Here is a 25,232-nt window from a genome sequence, read left to right on the forward strand (position 1 = left end):
AGTTTGGGATCCACACCAAATGGCTTGTTTGAATGTTCTCTGCTTCCTCAGCAGAGAACATTTAAACTCGATCAGTGCGTTTCGTTAGACGTTCGTTAATCAACTGTAAAAGCGTCGTTGATGTGCTCATCCAACTGCAGTGGCAGACGCTGCAGCAGAGGCATTACGCAACACGAAGTGTTACGCTCTTAAATTTCCGAGAGCGTACGTTTCAAGAAAAGTCCACCAACATAGCGCTTCCTGCTGTGTAGAAGTTTGCGAAAAAAGCGTGACGCTTGCAATTTTGTATTGAAAATGGATATTTTATGTACGTAAACTGCAAAATATAATTCAGTTGCTCGTCCCTGTATGTGGTGTATAGTTAGAAGTGTAACGACAGAGGAGGAGAAGCTCGAGGGAAGTCACTCCGTGCCGGTCACAGGAAAAACCAACTACAAAGCACCAGTCGGTATTCGGCTATCAGGTCGTACACATTCGAAAATGGATGCGAGGCTACATTATCTTCAGTTCAAGGAATAGAACCTCGGGATTAATGTTGGTTCTGCATTTAAAAACGTTGAATGCTAATACTGAGCTCCTTGTAAAAGGTGACTAGGGGCAGAGACATGTTTCGGTCATGGACATGATGAACCTACGCCCTTGTAATACTCGCTGACGCCGACGCAGCGCTTCGCATCACCGCCTCCAACCAAAGTACTGGTTTCATTAGAAGAGCAAAAATTCGTAGAACTGTATTTATAGTGCTTTTTTATGAGTATGTTGACAGAATTTAACGTACGTGTAAATCCAGTTAATGTTACCCGTGATGGTATCGTGGTCTGAATCCTAAAATCACCCTCAATTTTAGAGCTTTAACGAAAGACAGTAGTATATAGTCAAAAACAGATTGTCAGTGGAAGTAGTGCAACAGCTTGAACATTTTAATAACTTGAATACACAGTATTAATGTTCCACAATAATAGCCGGCCGGAGTGGCCGAGCGGTTCTAGGCGCTGTAGTCTGGAGCCGCGCGACCGCTGCTGTCGCAGGTTCGAATCCTGCCTCGGGCATGGATGTGTGTGATGCCCTTAGGTTAGTTGGGTTTAAGTTGTTCTAAGTTCTAGGGACTGATGACCTCAGAAGTTAAGTCCCATAGTGCTCAGAGCCATTTGAACCATCCACAACAATATTTATTTAACAGCTCATTATGAACCAGTTTCCGGCTTCTTAGGACATCGTCAGATAATTCAGTACCACATAGATAGTCCACACAACTTCAGCGAGAGTTCATAGCTGTACAAAGATTTCTTTATAAATACGTGCGACATTTCATGACTATATCGATACGAAACGAAAGCATAATGTACTACCTAAAGAAACTCTGAACAAATAAATCTTATATTACAGCATTTCCAATTGTAAAACTAATTGAAAGTGTAACTCAAAAATGTTCTAAAAATGAGTAATTACGCAGGCTGCTATCCTATACGGACAAACTGGTGAATGTACGAACAGAATCCCCTCCCCCCCCCCCCCCCCCCCCCCGCTTCCCTTTTTAAGGTCTGTCCCTCACATTCTAAATTTTGTCCATATGACACAGTACACAGTAGTGTGTGCCATTACTGACTTGCAGAACGTTTTTGGGTTATACTTTCCAATAGCTTTAATATTTGAATACACCGTAATATAAGATTTATTTGTTGGGAGTCTCTTTATGTATTACATTATGCTTTCGTTTTGTGTCAATATAGTCATAAAATGTCACATATCTTTGTACAGCAATCCTCTATGAAACTGAGTGGACTATCTGTTAGTATTAAGTTATCTGATGATGGAATAAGAAGCATATAGCCAATTCATAACGAACCATAAAATAAATATTATTGTGCAACACTGATACTGTATATTCACATGATTAATATGTCTATGTTCCTCCAAGAACCGACGGAATATTCTATAAAAATGCTTGAATATTATTTACAGCAAAAAAAAGTATATTATCAAGTGATGTACAGCGCAGCACAAATGTAAGATGAGAAATCATTAAAAACAATCATTAAACTGAAAAGAGATGACAGTACTGCAAACTAATTTACAATAAATATTTAAATTTTGGTTAGCATTCAGTGGTGCATTCAGTTGTGCGTCACAAGAGTACGTTGATTCAAATTTACTTGTGCTAATACAGTTCCTATATAAAGAAATTAGGTCTTCAGATTAACTTTCATGAAAACGTTAGAGGATCATTAATTCAGAATGAGCCAAATTAATCTATAATTCAAGTGATCTTCTTCCTAATTAGAATCACATAGTAAAGATAAATGTTATTACTACGCTGAAGAGTTGATTCCATTAACTATCTCTCTAACGAAACTGTTAGTGGAGAAATTTCGTTTACTTAGTGAAATTTTAACTTAAATGATAACAGTTGGGTTGTTTCATAAAATATATATTCGATATACACTGGCAGCCATCCTATCTCCTTGCAACAACTACTTACAACAAAAAATGTCTCGGAATCTATACTTCTACGTACACTGAGTGTGGTGTATTTCGGAGATCAGTCACTAAGTTTTAGTTCGACTGGATAAGTTCGACTGGATAAGTTCAGCTGGATACGTTAGACTGGCTAAGCTATATTTTAGCAAAAAAAATATGTTCAAGAAGTACTGAAATATTAACACATTCGGGAGAGAGTGTTGCGACTGTTCTTGAACATTTAACTACGAATTAATTATTATTGTAAACAAACGTGCAGATATCCACGCCGATACAGGCTTTTATCCGCAGAGTAATTATTATTGTCGATATCAGCAGCGGTGCACATCTGTAGATGTATGAGTTGATAGAAAGTAAATACTTGTCCCAGAATAGTACTGATGCAGCCCCTCATCTGGTGTAGCGCGTGCTGCCGTTCGAGTGGCGTAGCTGTACCTTTCCAGAAGACGAGAGGTCGGGTGGCGCTGATGCTGTGAATGGGACGCCGGATGCTCTTGTATGAGCGGCGTCTCGGGCCGTTGGGGTTGGAGGGCGCCTCTCGACCTCCTGGAGGAGGGGGAGGGAGAGCGGGCGTTTCTCCAGAGCGGATGACGCGGCTAAATTCGCCATTACACGGCGCTGGGGCCCCGCCGGCACGCCCCTGTCTCCGCGCGGTGCCTTTGTGGTCGCAGCTGGCGGCCTACACATACATCACGTGGGGACCACGTGGCCGCCACTACCTGCCTACCGGACACTTGCGGCCGCCCTCCACAGGCACCCTGCCGCGCTACCCTACCCAACTTGCCAGCTCACTTCGAGGGGCAGATTTCTCAGACCTCCCAACGTATTCTGAATCCAGTCGGTGGTTGCTGGGGGACGATCAAAGACGTACAGTGGCAGTAATGAGCGTGGAGAGCTGGGTGGGGAGATCTGCCCTTCCCACTCCAATGCTAGAATGCGAGAACGACTCTTGTAACACGTCTTTTGAGACTGAAAAGCTCGGTGTGAGGTGAATAGGGACACAACCCAGCCTGTTGCCCTTTCTGATTAACTGCCATAGGCGGAAATGTACCTTTTCCAGCAAGGTTATGGGTTGTGAGGACTTTCATGTATTACGAGCACAGTGACTAAACTTGTAGAATTCATAATATTCTCCGTTCACAGGAGATTTTTATTGCTTTGATAGTCGGTTTCAATCAATTTTAACACTGGTAAACAGCATTTTTGTCACAAAGTATGTGAATCGTATTCTTACCTAAGTCGTGGTTAATTAATTCGAAAACGAAATCCATTTTTGCCCATCGAGATTACCTTTCCCTGATACGGTACCCTCTATCTACAAAAAACCTGAAAGTTTGCAAATTGGTCACTGTGGTATCGCTTAATGCACGTGATTTTCTACAAGCAGTCCTGTTGGAGGAACATCCACAACTGAGCATTATACCAGAGGTTGAAAATACCGCTTCAGTTGTAAAGTTCTTTTAATATCAGACGACCGGTTTCAGGCTTTTATAAGCCCATCTTCAGGTGTCGTAACTGTGCTGTGGCCCCCGAGCGCCGCGGTGGACGTATACAAGACGCGGTGTGCTACCTATGAGCGCAGAAAAGGGAGTGATTTTGTTTATCTTTTGCGGATGCAATTGTCGATAAACAATCGAAATAATTACGAGGAATTCCGTAGGTGATCCTCAGTTTCGACATTCACCACCAGGATATGGAGAATCCCGATGAGTGAGACTTACATTGCATCGCATAGCATCGAATTGTGTTCCTTCTGTGGACCTCAGTAGTGAGAGAGTTCTGACCTTCTGAAGTGAATTCTGTAGCTTCATGAAGGTTCGTGTTTTGTGTGGATTTAGAAGAAGACATACCTCGTACTAGTATAAATAACCCAAATTCTTTTTGTTATATCGGTGGTGAGCTAACTCTGTAACCGAAATTAAACGAAAACTTAATCCTCTTGTTAAAAGAAATGCTAGGTTGGCGACCAAGACATAAAATACTACCACGCCTCCCCAAATCCCTAAAAGCTGTTCGACATGACTGTGTTACACTCCTAAAAGGAACCACGTCACCTGTGACTCCGTGTCCGCGTGATCGGAAGGAACCAACGAATCACACAACAGACTCATTTCTGTGCGGAAAAAGAAAGCTGGAGTCGCCTCTAAAACAAATGAAACTGTGCAATATTCTAATTTACCATCTGCTTTACGACGTGCCTGTCACAGTGAAGAACTGACGTACCTGATGCGAAGTACCGCAGGAAATCGGAAAGAAAATATTATTCAATATGTTTATTCACTTTCCTTCACTGTTTTGTCGCTCGTTTCTTTGATTAATTTGTGTATTGACGCAGATTTTTTTGGTCTCCTTCTGTAGACACATACAATGCATATAAAACATATGCTGACGTAAGCATTAAATGATTGGGAATTACACATACATTAGTTTCTCGCAAGTGATAGCGGGTAGTTGTGGTACCGCTAACTCATCCTCCCTTTCCCTGTTACATTCCCGTATGGCGCGTGGAAAACATGATTGTCGGTAAGTCTCTGTATTTGCTCTGTTGTTGTTGTTGTGGTCTTCAGTCCTTAGACTGGTTTGATGCAGCTCTCCATGCTACTCTATCCTGTGCAAGCTTTTTCATCTCCCAGTACTTACTGCAACCTACATCCTTCTGAATCTCCTTAGTGTATTCGTCTCTTGGTCTCCCGCCACGATTTTTACCCTCCACGCTGCCTTTCAATGCTAAATTTGTGATCCCTTGATGCCTCAGACCATGTCCTACCAACCGGTCCCTTCTTCTGGTCAAGTTGTGCCACAAACTTCTCTTCTCCCCAATCCTATTCAATACCTCCTCGTTAGTTATGTGATCTACCCATCTAATCTTCAGCATTCTTCTGTACTACCACATTTCGAAAGCTTCTGTTCTGTTCTTATCCAAACTATTTATCGTCCATGTTTCACTTTCATACATGGCAACACTCCATAAAAATACTTTCAGAAACGACTTCCTGACACTTAAATCTATACTCGATGTTAACAAATTTCTCTTCTTCAGAAAGGCTTTCCTTGCCATTGCCAGTCTACATTTTATATCCTCTCTACTTCGACCATCATCAGTTATTTTGCTCCCCAAATAGCAAAACTCCTTTACTACTTTAAGTGTCTCATTTCCTAATCTGATTCCCTCAGCATCACCCGACTTAATTCGACTACATTCCGTTATCCTCGTTTTGCTTTTGTTGATGTTCCAAGTCCTTTGCTGTCTCTGACAGAATTACAATATCATCGGCGAACCTCAAAGTTTTTATTTCTTCTCCGTGGATTTTAATACCTATTCCGAATTTTTCTTTTGTTTCCTTTACTGCTTGCTCAATATAGAGATTGAATAACATCGGGGAGAGACTACAACCCTGTCTCACTCTCTTCCCAACCATTGCTTCCCTTTCATGTCCCTCGACTCTTGTAACTGCCATATGTTTTCTGTACAAATTGTAAATAGCCTTTCGCCCCCCGTATTTTACCCCTGCCACCTTTAGAATTTGAAAGAGAGTATTCCAGTCAACACTGTCAAAAGCTTTCTCTAAGTCTACAAATGCTTGAAACGTAGGATTGCCTTTCCTTAATCTTTCTTCTAAGATAAGTCGTAAGGTCAGTATTGCCTCGCGTGTTCCAATATTTCTACGGAATCCAAACAGATCTTCCCCAAGGTCGGTTTCTACTAGTTTTTCCATTCGTCTATAAAGAATTCGTGTTAGTATTTTGCAGCTGTGGCTTATTAAACTGATTGTTCGGTAATTTTCACATCTGTCAACACCTGCTTTCTTTGGGATTGAAATTATTATATTCTTCTTGAAGTCTGAAGGTATTTCGCCTGTCTCATACATTTTGCTCACCAGATGGTAGAGTTTTGTCAGGACTGGCTCTCCCAAGGCCGTCAGTAGTTCTAATGGAATGTTGTCTACTCCCGGGGCCATGTTTCGACTCAGGTCACTTTCTCGAAATTTCTCGTTGTGGTCATTTCGCGAGCCGCCTTTGGGAGGAAGTAACATGTTGTCTGACCCTTCCCGAAGGCACTCTTTCGAAATTAGAGTAGCAAACCTCCCCTTGAAGAACAACGCTTCTCTTGTAGCGTCTGTCACGGGAGTCCGTTGAGCACATCATGTAGCACTCTCCCGCCGACTAAACGATCCCGTGACGAAACACGGCGCCCTTCATTGGATCTTCTCTATCTCTTCTATCAGTCTTACCTGCTAAGGATCCCAGAGTGATGAACAATATTCAAGAATCTTTCGAACAAGCACCTTGTAAACGACTTATTTAATGGATGAATTTTTGGTAATTTTTCTTAAGATTCGTCCTGTGAATCTCAGCCTCGCGTCTAATTTCGCTACTACTTATTTTATGCGCTCACTTCATTTGAGGTCGCTCCGGATAGATACTCCCAGACATTTTGCAGTGGTTACTGTTTCCACCAATATGTCGTCATTTGTGTAGTTGTACAGTAGTGGATTTCTTTTCCAATGTATGAGCAATGAGCTCTGCACTCGCTGGTGATACACCGCGTCGCTACTCGTCCACCGCGGCGCTCGGGGTCACATCACAGAGTTATAACACCTGATGATGGGCATATAAGAGCCCGAAACCGGTCGTGTTTAAATAAAAAGAACCTTAGAACTGAAGAGGAATTTTCAACTTCTACTACAATGCTCAGTGCTCTCGATACCTGCCTGCAGACCAGTTTTATGTTTCAAACAAGAACACTCTTTCCCGACCTTCATGCTATTTTCCGGGGGAGTGGGCTGGGGGAGGAGGGGTGGGACGCATTACCCACCTAGCGCTGGAGATCCCAATAACTAGCACCGACTGGGTAGGAAAATCGGCCGGCCGAAGTGGCCGTGCGGTTCTAGGCGCTACAGTCTGGAACCGAGCGACCGCTGCGGTCGCAGGTTAGAATCCTGCCTCGGGCATGGATGTGTGTGATGTCCTTAGGTTAGTTAGATTTAAGTAGTTCTAAGTTCTAGGAGACTGATGACCTCAGATGTTAAGTCCCATAGAGCTCAGAGCCATTTGAACCATTTTAGGAAAATCGGCCACTGGCCCAACAGACGAGGTGGTCCATACTGGCTCAGAAGAGTTTTGAATATTTTGTAGACATCATGCCCGTTGTTAAACCGTAAGGAGTCAGCCGTGCTGCCAGTTCCACCTTTCGCCTTGCAGCAAAAGATACGTGGAGCCACCACTGTCTGCCACTCACTCTCGAGTGACGACAGACCTGTCTGATGTTCCTTATCGGAAGTCGCAGCAACGATCGGGTCACTTGGGGATTTCAACGGTACCGAAGGTTCCGTAGGTCTCGTCTCCGGTGCCCTGGTGTCGCCAATGCTTTGAGCAGTAGACTTAATAAAAAAAACGTGAAAATTAGATCCTCACGAATAAAAAACAATATCACATAGAGAATAACAATGTCAGAAGGTAACACTCATATAACGTCCTGGCAGATTAAAACTGTGTGCCCGACCGATACTCGAACTCGGGACCTTTGCCTTTCGCGGGCAAGTGCTCTACCAACTGAGCTACCGAAGCACGACTCACACCCGGTACTCACAGCCTTACTTGTGCCAGTATCTCGTGTGGAAGGTAGGAGACGAGATACTGGCACAAGTAAGGCTGTGAGTACCGGGCGTGAGTCGTGCTTCGGTAGCTCAGTTGGTAGCGCACTTGCCCGCGAAAGGCAAAGGTCCCGAGTTCGAGTCTCGGTCGGGCACACAGTTTTAATCTGCCAGGAAGTTTCATATCAGCGCACACTCCGCTGCAGAGTGAAAATCTCATTCTGGAATCATTCATGTGTTGTATTGTATGGAACTGGGGGCCTAGAAACGACGGAGAGGCTGCGTCCTCGCTGTAGCCCCCAGTGGTACACTACCCCACGACAGGCCACAGCAGTCCACTCACCCCAGCGCCGCCCCACACCAAACCCATGGTTATTGTGCGGTTCGGCCTCCAGTGGAGACCCCCACCCCCCATGATAGAGTAATTATGATGTACGCGTACACGGAGGAAGTGTTTGCGCAGCAATCTCCGACATAGTGTAACAGAGTCGGAATAGGGGGAACCAGCCGCATTCGCCGAGGAGGGTGGAAAACCGCCTTGAAAAACATCCACAGACTGGCCGGCACACCGGACCTCGACACTAACCCGCCGGGCCGATTCGTGCCGCTGACCGGCACGGCTTCCCGCCTGGAAACATTCAGGTGTAACAAGTATTTCATAAAAATGTCATAACATTTGTACTAATGTAGGCGGATCGTAATGTAGAACTAACGAATAAACATTGTGCGTGCTAGGCACCGTGCTGACATCAATGGCACGAGAAGTTGCAGCAGCCGCTTCGATGCCAGTTGTCTCTCGCTGCATACTATGAGTAGACAGAATGTTTTGTTTACTACCTACAAAAAATTAAGTCATGCAATAAATTATTTGTTGCACTTTCGTAGACTTGAATTAGGTTGAATTTAAAGGGATTTATTTGTCATTACCTCAGTCAATAATAGAGTTTTAAGAGGCGTATTACTGAAATCCTTCCGAGACAATATATATGTGTAGAATTTAACCTGTAGTGACTGTGATTTGTCGTTGAGGCTATCGTGATGTTCAGATGGATTGATATAATTATCTGCGAGTCAGCTTAAAGTCAGAATAGAGTGTAACTATCGTTATAGAGAGGTACACATATTTTATAAAAGTTAAATTGTGTTAGTTCTGAGTAAATGAGTTATTCTTGACAAGTGGTGACTTTTTACTCAACAGTTGTAAAACTTCAGTTCGCTCTCGCCAGTTTCTGAGCAGTCGTGCAAAGTTATTAATACAGGGTTAAATGGTTCAAATGGCTCTGAGCACTATGGGACTTAACATCTGAGGTCATAAGTCCCCTAGAACTTAGAACTACTTAAACATAACTAACCTAAGGACATCACGCACAGCCATGCCCGAGGCAGGATTCGAACCTGCGACCGTAGCGGTCTCGCGGTTCCGGACTGAAGCGCATAGAACCGCTCGGCCACACCGGCTGGCAATAGAGGGTTAGATCACTATCGTTACATAGCAGCTATTAAGGGTGTAATTGTTCAGTCTTCATATTTGTGTGGTGTGGCGACGTTAGTACTTCGCCGAAAAGTAGCAGACAGGGAAGTGAGAGCATTACGTTATTTAGCGTGCTTGCTAGTGAGTGTTTAAGTGCCATACTAGATTCACTAGTGTGAGCGTTATTCGAAGTTTCTCGTAATTGGAAGAAAGGTTCTATGAAAGTTTTTGTTTTGTTTTGTTTTAGGGCTCAAAAACAACTAGAGTCATACGCGCCCATGTCAGAACCTGAGAACACGAAGAAAAAGAAGTTAAAAACGACTACACGTTTAGCCCAGTCGACGGAAGGAAAGACAGCTGAAGACAGGGACTGTGAGAATGGTCCATAAGATACGCCACGGAGACAACGGAGGTCCTGAACTAAAGATTAATGTCTTTCGCTATACTGGTACGACAGATGAAACGCGGTCGACAATCCGCGCGTCGTTCTCTAAAACGGCCGATAACTCAGACGACAAAAATAAATGGGAACGTAAGGGTTAAAAAAAGGGTACCTCTTCAGATAATGGCGAATAGTAGAAGGTTGAGGGCAATGAACACAAACTGGTGGGGGATCACCACTTAACAAATGGCAGTGGCTAAAAAGACAGTGCCCAAAATGCAACCTAGAGGAGTTCGTCCAAACCGCTGTGAGAGGTTCAATTCCCGGAGCTAGTTCCCATGAAGGAACGATCAGTGGTGATGCCAAAGTGATACCACTTGCCGACAGACGACAACACAGAGATCATTGGAGGGAATGGAAGAACTAGCGGGCCGAGGTACTAGGACCGCAGCCTTGGCAGCAGCGTCAGCGCCCTCGTTTCCAATCAAACCGACGTGACCAGTAACCAACATAAACATAGCAGTGGCTCCATCACAAGCGAGCATGTGAAAGCTTTCCTGGACCCGTTGCACTAAGGGATGGACGGTGCACAGCACACAGAGTCTCTGAAGGGCATTGAGAGAGACAGAGCAGAAGACGCAATTTAAAAGCCTGAGTCGCCGGAAGTACTGCGTGGCCTGATACAGAGCGAAGAGCTCCGCTGTAAATACACAGCAGTGCCCCGGAAGCCGACACTGAAAATCGTCGGTGCCAAAGACGAAGGCACACCCGACACCACGACCCGCCCGAGAACTATAATATACACAAAGGTACTATCTTGAAGATCCGTGCGAAGGTCGAGAAACTTACGGCGATAGAGTGAGTCTGGAGTAGTGTCTTTAGGAAGCGAATGAAGACCAAGGTGAACACGGACGTTGCACGAAGCAAAAGTGGTAAAAGGTTCACACGCATTGGGTTGGTTGGTTGGTTGGTTGGGGGAAGGAGACCAGACAGCGTGGTCATCGGTCTCATCGGATTAGGGAAGGATTGGGAAGGAAGTCGGCCATGCCCTTTCAGAGGAACCATCCCGGCATTTGCCTGGAGTGATTTAGGGAAATCACGGAAAACCTAAATCAGGATGGCCGGACGTGGGATTGAACTGTCGTCCTCCCGAATGCGAGTCCAGTGTCTAACCACTGCGCCACCCCGCTCGGTACGCATTGGGAAAATGGCACGTAGCCTGAAGTTAAGCTACCGGCGCAATAGCCGAAAGCAAACCAAATGGATGTCATGAAAGTGGATTGTATTGAGACGGCGTAAGATGGACAGACGTGCAGATGCATTAATGACACCTCCACAACTCCGACACACCGGCACTCGAGTTCTTCCGCCACCAAAATGCATTTCCATGGAAAGGGTTAAGCCGACGGGTGTGAGGAAGTCGAGTGAATGCTTTGCAGACGCCGACATTGTCCAAAGACACGCCCGGAGGGGTCTGAAGTAGTGGCTGGGCTAGAGGTTCCGTTACTTCACAGAATCTTAGCGAAAACACTTTCTGGCGGGCTACCAGCGAGGCGTGGGAATGACTTGTGTACCCAGGCAGTTGTGACGGGAAAATTCCCGCGCTTTCTGCAAAATAGTAACTGTGATTGGCTTGCTCAGGGCATAGCTCCGTGACGTAGCAAAATCAGCGCAGAAATTGGCGCCAAGAATCTCCATTGGTGGAATGTTAGTGCTCCGGCAATGGAGTGGAATTTTCCACCGGTTTTCGAGTTGCTGATTGGAACGTTTAACCATGGCCACTGTCGTGGGGGCGGTAATGTTGTGTGTCCGGCCTGTATGGGTGCTCTAGGTAGTCGGCTCTCGCCTTTCGGTTGAGGACGTCGAAGCAACCAACCATCGCCTCCGGTACGCCAGTTCGTGTTCTGGCAGTTAAGAAGACAGTTTGGTAATGTATGTCCGCAGCACCGGCAGATAGGGATTTTCCTAGGTGATAATCAGAGCTCAGCAGAGCGCGCCTGTTCGTCTTTTTCTAACTTTGTTCTGTCTTGAGTAGCAGCAATTAATGTTGGGTTAGCTGTGTGTCTCTCTTAAGATTTGAGTGGCAAGGAATTGGCTCCACATACCACTTCGTCATAAACCTCACAATCTAGTTTAGGGACAACTTCACCTTCACAGCGTTTGTTTGTGTATCCAATTTGAGCCAATTTGATGTATTATAAATGTTTCATGTGTTTTTGTTTATTATTTTGTGTTTAGTCTTAATAAATCATATTGTTATTTTGGACAGAACTTTCATTCTGTTAGTCGGTAGGGCAACCCATCATTTCTCACCACGTTAATGAAACCTTCCTTTATTTAACTTATTTATCAATTTAAATTATTGCAGGTGCCAAACTCTTTTCTACTCCTCTTTCAGGGTTGATTACAGTCAGTTCGCGTATATATTTTAATCCTTGTGCAACAGCAAAAGCCGGAGTTAGAATAGGGGGGGCTTAGAGCATCATTTACATATGTAGATTCTAGAATTTAGTGTTAAATACACTGCTAGCCCCGGCACCTCGCATAAAATGGTGACCCTTAGCCTCGGATCTTTCCTGTGAATCACTGATTAACAAACAGTATTCTTAGTAGGAACAATCAAATTTTTTTTCTCTACTATTTTTATAATTAGTACCCAAGTTCTTTTTCTTGTAGTTCCGCGATTAGTTTTTATTAGCGGTGCATGATTACAGTTTTTGTTTTCAGTATACATTTTTTTTGTGTGTTCATTGTTTTTTTGTGTTTCTTTGGTGTGGTGTCCGTACCTCATCACACTTTGTCGGGTTTGTGTGAAGTTTCTGTACCACAACAAATCGTTACAGCGTTGGAACGGCGTTGTTGAAATTTTATGTCTATCTGGAAAAATATTGGGAGTAGATGATTTTTATTGTGAATTTTAGATAAATTTGTTTTTTCATGAATGATCACGAGAAGTAACGCACGACTATTATCGAGCGAAACTAAAACAAAAGAGGATAGCATAATGGATAAGAGGCAGGTTACTGACGAGGATAGGTTCGGAGATGAGATGGGCACATTTTTAGCAGCACAGGACGACAGGGTCATTGATGAGGAAGGTGATTTGGACGCGATCTTAGAGCAACGTCGCGACCATGATTATGATAGTGAATTGGAGGATGGAACAGAGACAGGCACACAGGTCGAGACGGTAGCAGAAGTTTATAGTCAAACGAACGAGTGCAGACAGAGGCCAGCTCGGTGACGTCAGAGCTCTAGCGCCCAGGTGTCCAGAGTTACATCGCCCATGTTTGAAGAGGATCAAAAAGATGACGTAAACCCAATACTGAGCTTCCTACGATCAATGAAAGAAGAAGCTGATGAACAACGTAAGAAGGAGAAGGAAGAAGATGAGAAACAACGTAAGAAGGAGAAGGAAGAAGATGAGAAACAACGTAAGAAGGAGAAGGAAGAAGATGAGAAACAACGTAAGAAGGAGAAGGAAGAAGCTGAGAAACAACGTAAGAAGGAGAAAGAAGAAGCTGACGAACAGCGTAAGAAGGACATGGAGGCAATAATTTCGCATATAGGGGAAATTCGTGGGGAATTATTAACGATAAAGAAAGAATGTGGAGAAGCAAAACAAATGTCAATGGTAGCACAAAAAGTAGCAGGCCTAGCCAAAACTGCAGCAACAGGAGCAATAAAAATCGCAAGAGTAACTTCTCAACTCGTAGGGCGCTTGCGACGTGCGACTCAAGTCCACTCCAAATCCCTAGCGGCCTTAAAGACTCAAGGTAATATTGCGGTTACGAACATCACGAAACGAATGAAAGAAGTAGAGAGTCGGATAGCAAAACTAGAGCGAAACGGGCACACGAGCACTGCGCGTTCGGATACCAATGATGGAGTACACAGGATTGTGTCTCCGAGGAAAAGCCCGCCGTGCTCTAGCCCAGTGACAGCGTGCGGAACGAACAATGCACACGCAGAAACAGCGAGTAATAGCTCCAATAATTGCAGCCCACTTAGAAGAGTGAATGCTGAATGCCACTTCCACTGTGATACAGACGTAGCACATCACAGTTATCAGCAAGATAGATCAGGACACTCAGCAGACGTGCAAGTATCGGAAACGAGTGACAACACCAGTGCTAGGATCGGACAGAACTTTGACCACAATCACTTCCTGTCGTTACTAAAACTCCAGAAATTCAAAGATAACGGGGGGTCGATGCATTCGAAGAGCTGGGTGATGCAATTTACCAATTCATTACCGTCGTCATGGCCAACCCAGGCCAAATTAGAATTCATGTGTGGACACATCGAAGGCCAAGCCGCGGAAAAGATGCGGGGCGTGGCAGCGACGTGTCGGACTTATCAGGAATTTGTTGGTGCATTCCTGCGGACCTACTGGTCAAAGGAAACGCAAGATAGGATTAAAGAGGAAATAATATTTTGTCCTGAACTGGAAGTTGCATAGGAGCGCAACCAAATTTTTTGATGATTTACTCAAGAAGAATCAGTTTTTAGATAGTCCATATAGCAACGGAGAAATCATTAAATTTTGTTTTTCCAAATTGCCAGTTAGGTATCAACAGACACTTGTCGGGAATTGTGGATCTGACATAGATGCATTCAAGAGTCTACTGCGCGAACTCGAAGTAGTCTTCGATAAACAAGACGCAAAGGACAGGAAGAAGGCGCAAAATAACAAATACCACGGGCCAGCAAGGGAAGACGACAAGAGATCGCATAATCGCACTGGTCAGTTAGGAAACCAGGGTTACGGAAATCAAGGTTACGCTATTCAAGGTTATGGAAACCAGAGACACGGAAACCAGAACGTCAGGGAACAGGGTCAATCTAGACAAGCAATCTGGGACAGGAGGAATGACGAAAGGCAAAGCGACCGTAATTGGAGAGAGCGAAATCAAGGACAACAGGAGAACCAGGAGATTAGACCTCCAAATCCTAATGCACGTCAGAGGAGGGGGAGTCTAAGAAGGGATTGACGCTAGTCCATAGGACTCCACCACTTCTCTCACACAAAGAAGTTCGTGGAATAATAGTAGTTTAGGTGGTGTACATAGTAGAATAGGCAAATATATGAACCTTTCTTCGGGGGACAATAATCGTTGGATTAATAGATTAAGATTGTTAAAGTATTAACACGCTGTGTTTTCTCGCATAAGAATTTACTGCTGTTAACTTTTTTTGTCTATGTTCGGGATCTCCTCTGTCGTTGCGATAAGAGGCACTACCTTTCCATGAGCAATGTTTTTGTCCTTTCCTATCTGGTGTCCATGTTAAGGGATAAAGATGAGTGACGAGATGTCGCACAAACGGGCGCATACAAGAACGTGCACTTAGAAGCGTTCTGAGAAGTCGTGATACGCTCCATAGCGGCCACAACCAGTTCGTGAGACGTTCATACCAATGCTTGAAGGCACGCGTCAGTGCACTGCAAGATTGTGGTATATTGCGTGATTTCGAGGATGAATATGGGCAGTATAGTTTTTGCAGAGCTGCGCCAGCATCGTTGTCTTGCAAATCGGGGTGAACCTGTGAGCGTTTGACTCCAATGGTGCCCTAGACGATGGAAATGCGGGCATAAAGCCTACCATGCCAATGTGCTGGTTGGGGATTTAGCGTGCTGCTCGTGACTGTCACAGATGAATAACCAGGGACTTATACTTGGATATTCGTGACACACTGTGTAGCTGGCGTTTGTTGGGCGACTGAATCCGCAACAGGAACCAGTCCTGGCGTGGTCATATTACATTGCCTCTGGAAAGGTGTGCTTTGATCGCGAAAACCGCATCACATAGAGAAGGAAGTTGCAACTATAAATTTATTGTCGTGTATAGCCATGGCTAACCCAGTCTCTGGAGTTTCAGTGAGGCGTAATGAAAACTCGGAGGTCATGTTGTACGGCGCGCACATCACTGTCGTCAATAGCGGCGAGCAGCGAGACATCTCAACGTAACAGGAATTATGTAAGAGTATTGTATAAGGTAAACAAACAAAAAAAGGGTACAATATACCAGGACAAGTTAAACTGTAGGATTTAACAATAACTAGATTAATATTGTGGGGGTTTTCTACCACAAGTGTTTGGCGCGCGCCTGTTGGGATGTTATTTTTCAGGTCATCAAATCACAGACCCAAGATGGAGGGACGACCGGCGAGCGAACGTAGAATAGTTGCTTGTTCTTTATAAGCTCAGTAAAACTTCGACCTGCATAATAACATAATTTATTCAAAAGACATAGAATGTAGATCGTTGGCAAATGGTAGTTAATTCTTGAGCATGTCTACTGTCGATCTATATAATTAATAGTAATATTAGTGCGGGCCTGCACATTTAGCTGTTCATCCAGAGTAGCGTCACACACCATGTACAGTAGTGATACCGGTCTCTACACAAATATCAAGATAAATTATTTCCATGTCTAAATTTGATACACCAAGATTTTGTTAAAATGATAGCCATAGATTAATAACTATAAAAGTAAAATAAGAGTGTCTGAAATGGCAGACCATCAATGTGTCATTATGTAAATTTATTATAACATAGAAGGTCATGGTAAAAAGTTAGGCATAAGATTTTTGTCAGAACTGTGCAGATGACGGGTATCGTGGCAATGCAGAGGCCAGCCAGCGCTACCTGCAAGAAGGCGAGCGTCCGGTCTTGCAAGCTGATAGTCACCGGGCCGTATTACTGCGGGATTAGGCGGGATCCTCGCCAGGCCACAAGCGAAAGTGAGGCTGGCCATTGACACTGACACGCGACCCACCCGCGACAGCCTGCTAGCTCTCCGGACGCGGCAGCCGTTTGGAGGGATTCCCTGCGGCAGACCACGTTGTCGTGAATACACGAAGAAGATCACATATCGTGTCAGAACCTGCGCCTCATGTGCCTCAGGACAGAAAGGGACGCTATATACTCACCTGTTTGGGTTTTTGCAACTCACTAGCATTGGCTGATCTGCATACACAAGGCAGTATCGTGCCACACTAACAAATGAATGGTCTCATTTCTGTCTTCTCCTCTCTATTAGAGAGCAGTTTTAGCAATCGTCGCTCCTAGTTTGATCCTGTATGGATGACCTCACACACTTGTGGAGTCACTCCACGTGCCACCATCCCTCGTCGAACTGCAATATTGGGAAACGTAAAGTACTGTCCAGCGAGAGAAGAGACCTAGACTAGTGATGTATCCCAACAAGTAGACCTCAGAGACAATTAATCGACGTGAGGAGAGCCTATCACTGTGTCTTCCTACCGTACTGCCGTGATCATATGCGTGGGTCTTGGTGCAATCTCAACAGAGTACTGCAGATGCTCCAGCACACCCTATTGCCGTTGCAACAACGTAGCAACAACACCCGACGTTTAGACCTATGTGATGTCAGTACTGTGGAATTTGTGAAGTGCTTCGAATATTTCTGACAATGTGATTTAGTGCCTCATTCTCAGCACAGTCGTGAACTTTGTGCAATGTGCATGCACAACTTGATGCCCCACGAACCTTGTTTTTTTTTCATAAATTTCTTTCTCTTGTGTTGTTTTTGTAATGTATGTTATATCTTGTATGTGTTTGTGTTTTACACTGCAATTCTTATTACAAATTACTGTATTGTTCTCCACACAATGTTTTTTTTGTATTTTGTATTTATTGTTGTGTGTATGCAAACAGTGTGCCTGAAGTCCACATAAACTGAAGCAGATACCACCACTGTCATTGTGAATGGACCATCAGTTCAGGGAACATTTTGCAAAGGTTATTCTTGCTGCAGGGAGACAGAATGAATCGGAGGTTGTAATTAGATTCTGAAAGCTCACAAAGAGATTGTTAACTTAAATAGTATCATGTGTGAGTGAGTTCAGGTTAGTTTAATGATTAAAATTGTTGTAACATCTTGGGCATTTAATTGCGGAGCACTCCAACTCTGATTGTAAAGAATAAATTGCTCCATATTTGGCTCACATGCCCGGGCCATATTTAGAGAGTGAATGTCTGTGTGAATCGGTGTTTGGAAGGGGCTCCCTGGGTATGGATGTGTGATGTGAGTGTTAGTGTTCCATATTAAGAAGGTGAAGTTGGCTACATCATAAATAATCCTCCCTCTATGAGCTGCATTTTTCAGTTGCAGTGATTTTCTTTATAGAGTGCAGCATGTGCAGCCAGTTTGCGAGATTGTTCTTGGGCGATTGACTCACTACCTTGCCCCTAAGTGAGCCAACCGCTCACCAATTACAATCTAAAATGGCGTAGGGGCTATGAGAGGTGGCATGAGCCCCCTCTCATATTTCTATCTTACAATTTTCCTCTCTAATTGCATGCAGTGAAAAGTCGCTATTCCTTCACATGCGGACTTCCCACGCAGCGTCTCTCGTCACCCGGGTGGTCCGGTGACAGGCGGGCTCCGCTGATCTGGAAAGGGTTCAGCCGACGGGTGTGAGGAAGTTGAGTGAATGCTTTGCAGACGCCGACATTGTCAAAAGACACACCCGGAGGGGTCTGAAGTAGTGGCTGTGCTAGAGGTTCCGTTACTTCGCAGAGTCTTAGCGAAAACACTTTCTGGTGGGCTACTAGCGAGGCGTGGGAATGACTTCTACATCTACAGCTACATCTACATTGATACTCCGCAAGCCACCCAACGGTGTGTGGCGGAGGGCACTTTACGTGCCACTGTCATTACCTCCCTTTCCTGTTCCAGTCGCGTATGGTTCGCGGGAAGAACGACTGTCTGAAAGCCTCCGTGCGCGCTCTAATCTCTCTAATTTTACATTCGTGATCTCCTCGGGAAGTATAAGTAGGGGGAAGCAATATATTCGATACCTCATCCAGAAACGCACCCTCTCGAAACCTGGCGAGCAAGCTACACCGCGATGCAGAGCGCCTCTCTTGCAGAGTCTGCCACTTGAGTTTATTAAACATCTCCGTAACGCTATCACGGTTACCAAATAACCCAGTGACGAAACGCGCCGCTCTTCTTTGGATCTTCTCTATCTCCTCCGTCAACCCGACCTGGTACGGATCCCACACTGACGAGCAATACTCAAGTATAGGTCGAACGAGTGTTTTGTAAGCCACCTCCTTTGTTGATGGACTACATTTTCTAAGCACTCTCCCAATGAATCTCAACCTGGTACCCGCCTTACCAACAATTAGTTTTATATGATCATTCCACTTCAAATCGTTCCGTACGCATACTCCCAGATATTTTACAGAAGTAACTGCTACCAGTGTTTGTTCCGCTATCATATAATCATACAATAAAGGATCCTTCTTTCTATGTATTCGCAGTACATTACATTTGTCTATGTTAAGGGTCAGTTGCCACTCCCTGCACCAAGTGCCTATCCGCTGCAGATCTTCCTGTATTTCGCTACAATTTTCTAATGCAGCAACTTCTCTGTATACTACAGCATCATCCGCGAAAAGCCGCATGGAACTTCCGACACTATCTACTAAGTCATTTATATATATTGTGAAAAGCAATGGTCCCATAACACTCCCCTGTGGCACGCCAGAGGTTACTTTAACGTCTGTAGACGTCTCTCAATTGATAACAACATGCTGTGTTCTGTTTGCTAAAAACTCTTCAATCCAGCCACACAGCTGGTCTGATATTCCGTAGGCTCTTACTTTGTTTATCAGGCGACAGTGCGGAACTGTATCGAACGCCTTCCGGAAGTCAAGAAAAATAGCATCTACCTGGGAGCCTGTATCTAATATTTTCTGGGTCTCATGAACAAATAAGGCGAGTTGGGTCTCACACGATCGCTGTTTCCGGAATCCATGTTGATTCCTACATAGTAGATTCTGGGTTTCCAGAAATGACATGATACGCGAGCAAAAAACATGTTCTAAAATTCTACAAGAGATCGACGTAAGAGATATAGGTCTATAGTTTTGCGCATCTGCTCGACGACCCTTCTTGAAGACTGGGACTATCTGTGCTCTTTTCCAATCATTTGGAACCCTCCGTTCCTCTAGAGACTTGCGGTACACGGCTGTTAGAAGGGGGGCAAGTTCTTTCGCGTACTCTGTGTAGAATCGAATTGGTATCCCGTCAGGTCCAGTGGACTTTCCTCTATTGAGTGATTCCAGTTGCTTTTCTATTCCTTGGACACTTATTTCGATGTCAGCCATTTTTTCGTTTGTGCGAGGATTTAGAGAAGGAACTGCAGTGCGGTCTTCCTCTGTGAAGCAGCTTTGGAAAAAGGTGTTTAGTATTTCAGCTTTACGCGTGTCATCCTCTGTTTCAATGCCATCATCATCCCGTAGTGTCTGGATATGCTGTTTCGAGCCACTTACTGATTTAACGTAAGACCAGAACTTCCTAGGATTTTCTGTCAAGTCGGTACATAGAATTTTACTTTCGAATTCAATGAACGCTTCACGCATAGCCCTCCTTACGCTAACTTTGACATCGTTTAGCTTCTGTTTGTCTGAGAGGTTTTGGCTGCGTTTAAACTTGGAGTGGAGCTCTCTTTGCTTTCGCAGTAGTTTCCTAACTTTGTTGTTGTACCACGGTGGGTTTTTCCCGTCCCTCACAGTTTTACTCGGCACGTACCTGTCTAAAACGCATTTTACGATTGCCTTGAACTTTTTCCATAAACACTCAACATTGTCAGTGTCGGAACAGAAATTTTCGTTTTGATCTGTTAGGTAGTCTGAAATCTGCCTTCTATTACTCTTGCTAAACAGATAAACCTTCCTCCCTTTTTTTATATTCCTATTAACTTCCATATTCAGGGATGCTGCAACGGCCTTATGATCACTGATTCCCTGCTCTGTACATACAGATTCGAAAAGTTCGGGTCTGTTTGTTATCAGTAGGTCCAATATGTTATCTCCACGAGTCGGTTCTCTGTTTAATTGCTCGAGGTAATTTTCGGATAGTGCACTCAGTATAATGTCACTCGATGCTCTGTCCCTACCACCCGTCCTAAACATCTGAGTGTCCCAGTCTATATCTGGTAAATTGAAATCTCCACCTAAGACTATAACATGCTGAGAAAATTTATGTGAAATGTATTCCAAATTTTCTCTCAGTTGTTCTGCCACTAATGCTGCTGAGTCGGGAGGTCGGTAAAAGGAGCCAATTATTAACCTAGTTCGGTTGTTTAGTGTAACCTCCACCCATAATAATTCACAGGAACTATCCACTTCTACTTCACTACAGGATAAACTACTACTAACAGCGATGAACACTCCACCACCGGTTGCATGCAATCTATCCTTTCTAAACACCGTCTGTACCTTTGTAAAAATTTCGGCAGAATTTATCTCTGGCTTAAGCCAGCTTTCTGTACCTATAACGATTTCAGCTTCGGTGCTTTCTATCAGCGCTTGAAGTTCCGGTACTTTACCAACGCAGCTTCGACAGTTGACAATTAGAATACCGATTGCTGCTTGTTCCCCGCATGTCCTGACTTTGCCCCGCACCCGTTGAGGCTGTTGCCCTTTCTGTACTTGCCCAAGGCCAAGTACCCAGGCAGTTGTGGCGGGAAAATTCCCGCGCTTTCTGCAAAATAGTAACTGTGATTGGCTTGCTCAGGGCATAGCTCTGTGACGTAGCAAAATCAGCGCAGAAATTGGCGCCAAGAATCTCCATTGGTGGAATGGTAGTGCTCCGGCAATGGAGTGGGATTTTCCGCTGGTTTTCGTGTTGCTGATTGGAACGTTTAACCACGGCCACTGTCGTGGGGGCGGTAATGTTGTGTGTTCGGCCTGTACGGGTGCTCTAGGTAGTCGGCTCTCGCCTTTCGGTTGAGGACGTCGAAGCAACCAACCATCGCCTCCAGTACGCCAGTTCATGTTCTGGCAGTTAAGAAGACAGTTTGGTAATGTATGTCCGCAGCACCAGCAGATAGGGATTTTCCTAGGTGATAATCAGAGCTCAGCAGAGCGTGCCTGTTCGTCTTTTTCTAACTTTGTTCTGTCTTGAGTAGCAGCAATTAATGTTTGGTTAGCTGTGTGTCTCTCTTAAGATTTGAGTGGCAAGGAATTGGCTCCACATACCACTTCGTCATAAACCTCACAATCTAGTTTAGGGACAACTTCACCTCACAGCGTTTGTTTGTGTGTCCAATTTGAGCCAATTTGATGTATTATAAATGTTTCATGTGTTTTTGTTTATTATTTTGTGTTTAGTCTTAATAAATCATATTGTTATTTTGGACAGAACTTTCATTCTGTTAATCGGTAGAGCAACCCATCATTTCTCACTGCGTTAATGAAACCTTCCTTTATTTAACTTATTTATCAAATTAAATTATTGCAGGTGCCAAACTCTTTTCTACTCCACTTGCAGGGTTGATTACAGTCAGTTCGCATATATATTTTAATCCTTGTGCAACAGCAAAAGCCGGAGTTAGAATAGGGGGGGCTTAGAGCATCATTTACATATGTAGATTCTAGAATTTAGTGTTAAATACACTGCTAGCCCCGGCACCTCGCACCATCGCGTCTGGACCAACGACGCGATGTCTCCACACCACCACTAATGCGACCTTCCTGTACTCGTACTACTGCCATGTGCCACCATTAGACATTACCTTTCTCGCACGCCCTCAATTACAATTTTGTACACGTCCTCTGACTACCAATATGTTGATTCCTTCCCTAGGTCCTGGTGGCCTTATCGCTATCAACCGACGCCGTGACAACAACCAACGGCGTCGCTGTGATACTGTACGGAGGGCGTCGGTTCAGCACATCGCTCTCCCGGCCGTTGTCAGTTTTCGTGACTCGGTCAAGCAGCTCCTCAAGCGGCATCACGAGGCCCAGAGCGCCATCTTCCGGTCCTCTGAACAAAGAAAAGTCCGGCTGTACTGGGAAGCGCGTCACCAATTTCAGTACGTTTACGCCTTGTTCAATCGTATGACGTCGAATCATACCTGTAGAGACGGTCAGAGTAGTGAATAAGGTAGGGATACTCGCTTCCAAGTCATACATCTGCGACCATGGTTTCACCTTTTCACATCTGCCTAAAAACCATCGAATGTTAAATGTAAGCGCAGGCTTCCGCCGCCGTTGTCACTGTCACCAAAATTACTCTGGGCTGCTGACTTCTTTATCAAACGTCGGGCAATTTTATATATTGACAATGCGGTCAACAGCCCGGAAGAATTTTATTGACACCATCGAATGTATTTGGCATCAATTAGATCGTTGTTACGTGGCAGATTGGTTTACTAAAACCACTACAGGAAAGGTTCACAGGCCTCTGGAACTATTTGAGAGGTCATTGTTCAGACTTGCCACATCTTAGTGGAGTCCCTCCCAGAACGTTAAACTCTTTAAACTCTATTTAAAGTCGGTGATACACGCTAGCAATCTTTGGAGCGAACAAAAGCGGTTTTGTAGAAGTTCGGTGTATTTAAATGAATGTTGCCAAAGGCAGCATTCTTGCTACACTAATGTGGCAGTCGCGGGATTGCGATATGCACATATGCAGGTCATGGGACTGCGGTATGAGCTGTCATTTGTACTGAAGTGATTCATGTGGAAAGGTTTCCCACGTGATTATGGCCGCTCGGCGGGAATTTACAGACTTAAGATGGAATGGTAGTCGGAGCAAGACGCATGGGACATTCCATTTCGGAAATCGTTAGGGAATTCAGTATTCCATAGTGTCAAGAGTGTGGCCAGAATACCAAATTTCAGACATTACCTCTCACCACGGACAACGCAGTGGTCGATGACCTTCACTTCAGCAGAAATCAATGTGGGACATACGACGAACGTGTCCGGTAGGACAGTACGGTGAAATTTGGCGTCAAAGGCCTATGGCAGCAGACCACCGACTCGAATGCATTTGCTAACAGCACCACTTCCGCTGCAGAGCCACTCCTTGTCTTGTGACCATATCGGGTGGACCATAAACGACTGGAAAATCGTGGTCTGGTCAGATGAGTTCCGATTTCCGTTGGTAAGAGCTGATGGCGGGGTTCGAGTGTGGTGCAGACCCCACGAAGCCATGGGCCCAGGCTGTAAACAAGGCACGTGCAAGCTCTTGGTGGCTCCATAAAGGTATGAGCTGTGTTTACATGGAATGGACTAGGACCTCTCGTCCAGCAGAACCGATCATTGACTAGAAATGGTTATGTTCGGCTACTTGGAGACTATTTGCAGCCATTCATGGACTTCATGTTACCAAATAATGATGGAATTTTTATGGATGTCAATGCACCATATTACCGGGCTACAGCTGTTCGCCACTGGTTCGAAGAACTTTCTGGACAGTTCAACTGAATGATTTGACCTTCGAGATCACCCGAGATGAATCGCATCGAACATTTAGGGGACATAATGGAGAAGTCATGCATAAAATCTTGCATCGGAACATTTCCGCAATTGTGACGGCTATAGCGGTAGCATGGTTCAGAGTTCTTGCAGGGGACCTCTTAAGACTCGTTGAGTCGGTGCCACGTCTAGTTGCTGCAATAAGCCGGGCAGAACGAGGTTCGACACGATATTAGAAAGTATCCCGCGAGTTTTGTCACTCTTGTGCGGTAGTGAAGTATCTGTTGTCACATGCGCTGTGTCCCAGATCCTTATTTGCAACTGTTGACACCAAAAGCGATTTTCCTGAAATCGTAGGCAGAACAATTGTCTCACACTCTCCAGTTCAGGCTTATGCGAGTTCCGTGTACTACCCTTCCATACTTTCACGATTATCCCTGTATCGAAGCCTAGCAACAGAACGTGGTGCATCAGTGTTTAATGGTCTGGAGGAGAAGGGTTCGATTTCTCGACCGGTCATCAAAATTTAAGTTTTTGGTGGTTTTCCCAAATCGATGGCTCTTTTGAAGTGGACCTGGCCGATTTCTTTTCACATCCTTGCCCTGTCTGAACTTCTGCTGCTAATGACGCCGTCTTCGATGGGTTGTTAACCCGTAATCTTCCTTATTTTCCATCTTCCGTTTCTGCCAAGTGCAGCATACTTGCTGATCAACGCAGTGCTGGTATTTCTATCTGACACCTATCACTTTTCTTTATTATACACTGATCTGTGTCGCTGGCACAAAGAATATTTATAACAGGTACATAACTTCAAACAAACCGCATCATATGGATAAATAGAGCGACCTATAGCATAGAGGAATCGATTGTCTTTGTATGAGTTTCCTTCAGTTTACTGAATACTCGTTTGCTTATTATCGCCATTTACTCCGTTAGTCAGCTTACTAACGCTGTTCCCGTAGGCCTATCTACGGTATGGTAGAAAATTATCGTTAAATGCCTTGAGATGCCACTTCTTCTGTATCTCAGTTAATTGAAATACAGTACAAAGTTTTGAGGTAT

Source organism: Schistocerca americana, chromosome 1, assembly GCF_021461395.2.
Source record: "Schistocerca americana isolate TAMUIC-IGC-003095 chromosome 1, iqSchAmer2.1, whole genome shotgun sequence".
Lineage (NCBI taxonomy): Eukaryota > Metazoa > Arthropoda > Insecta > Orthoptera > Acrididae > Schistocerca > Schistocerca americana.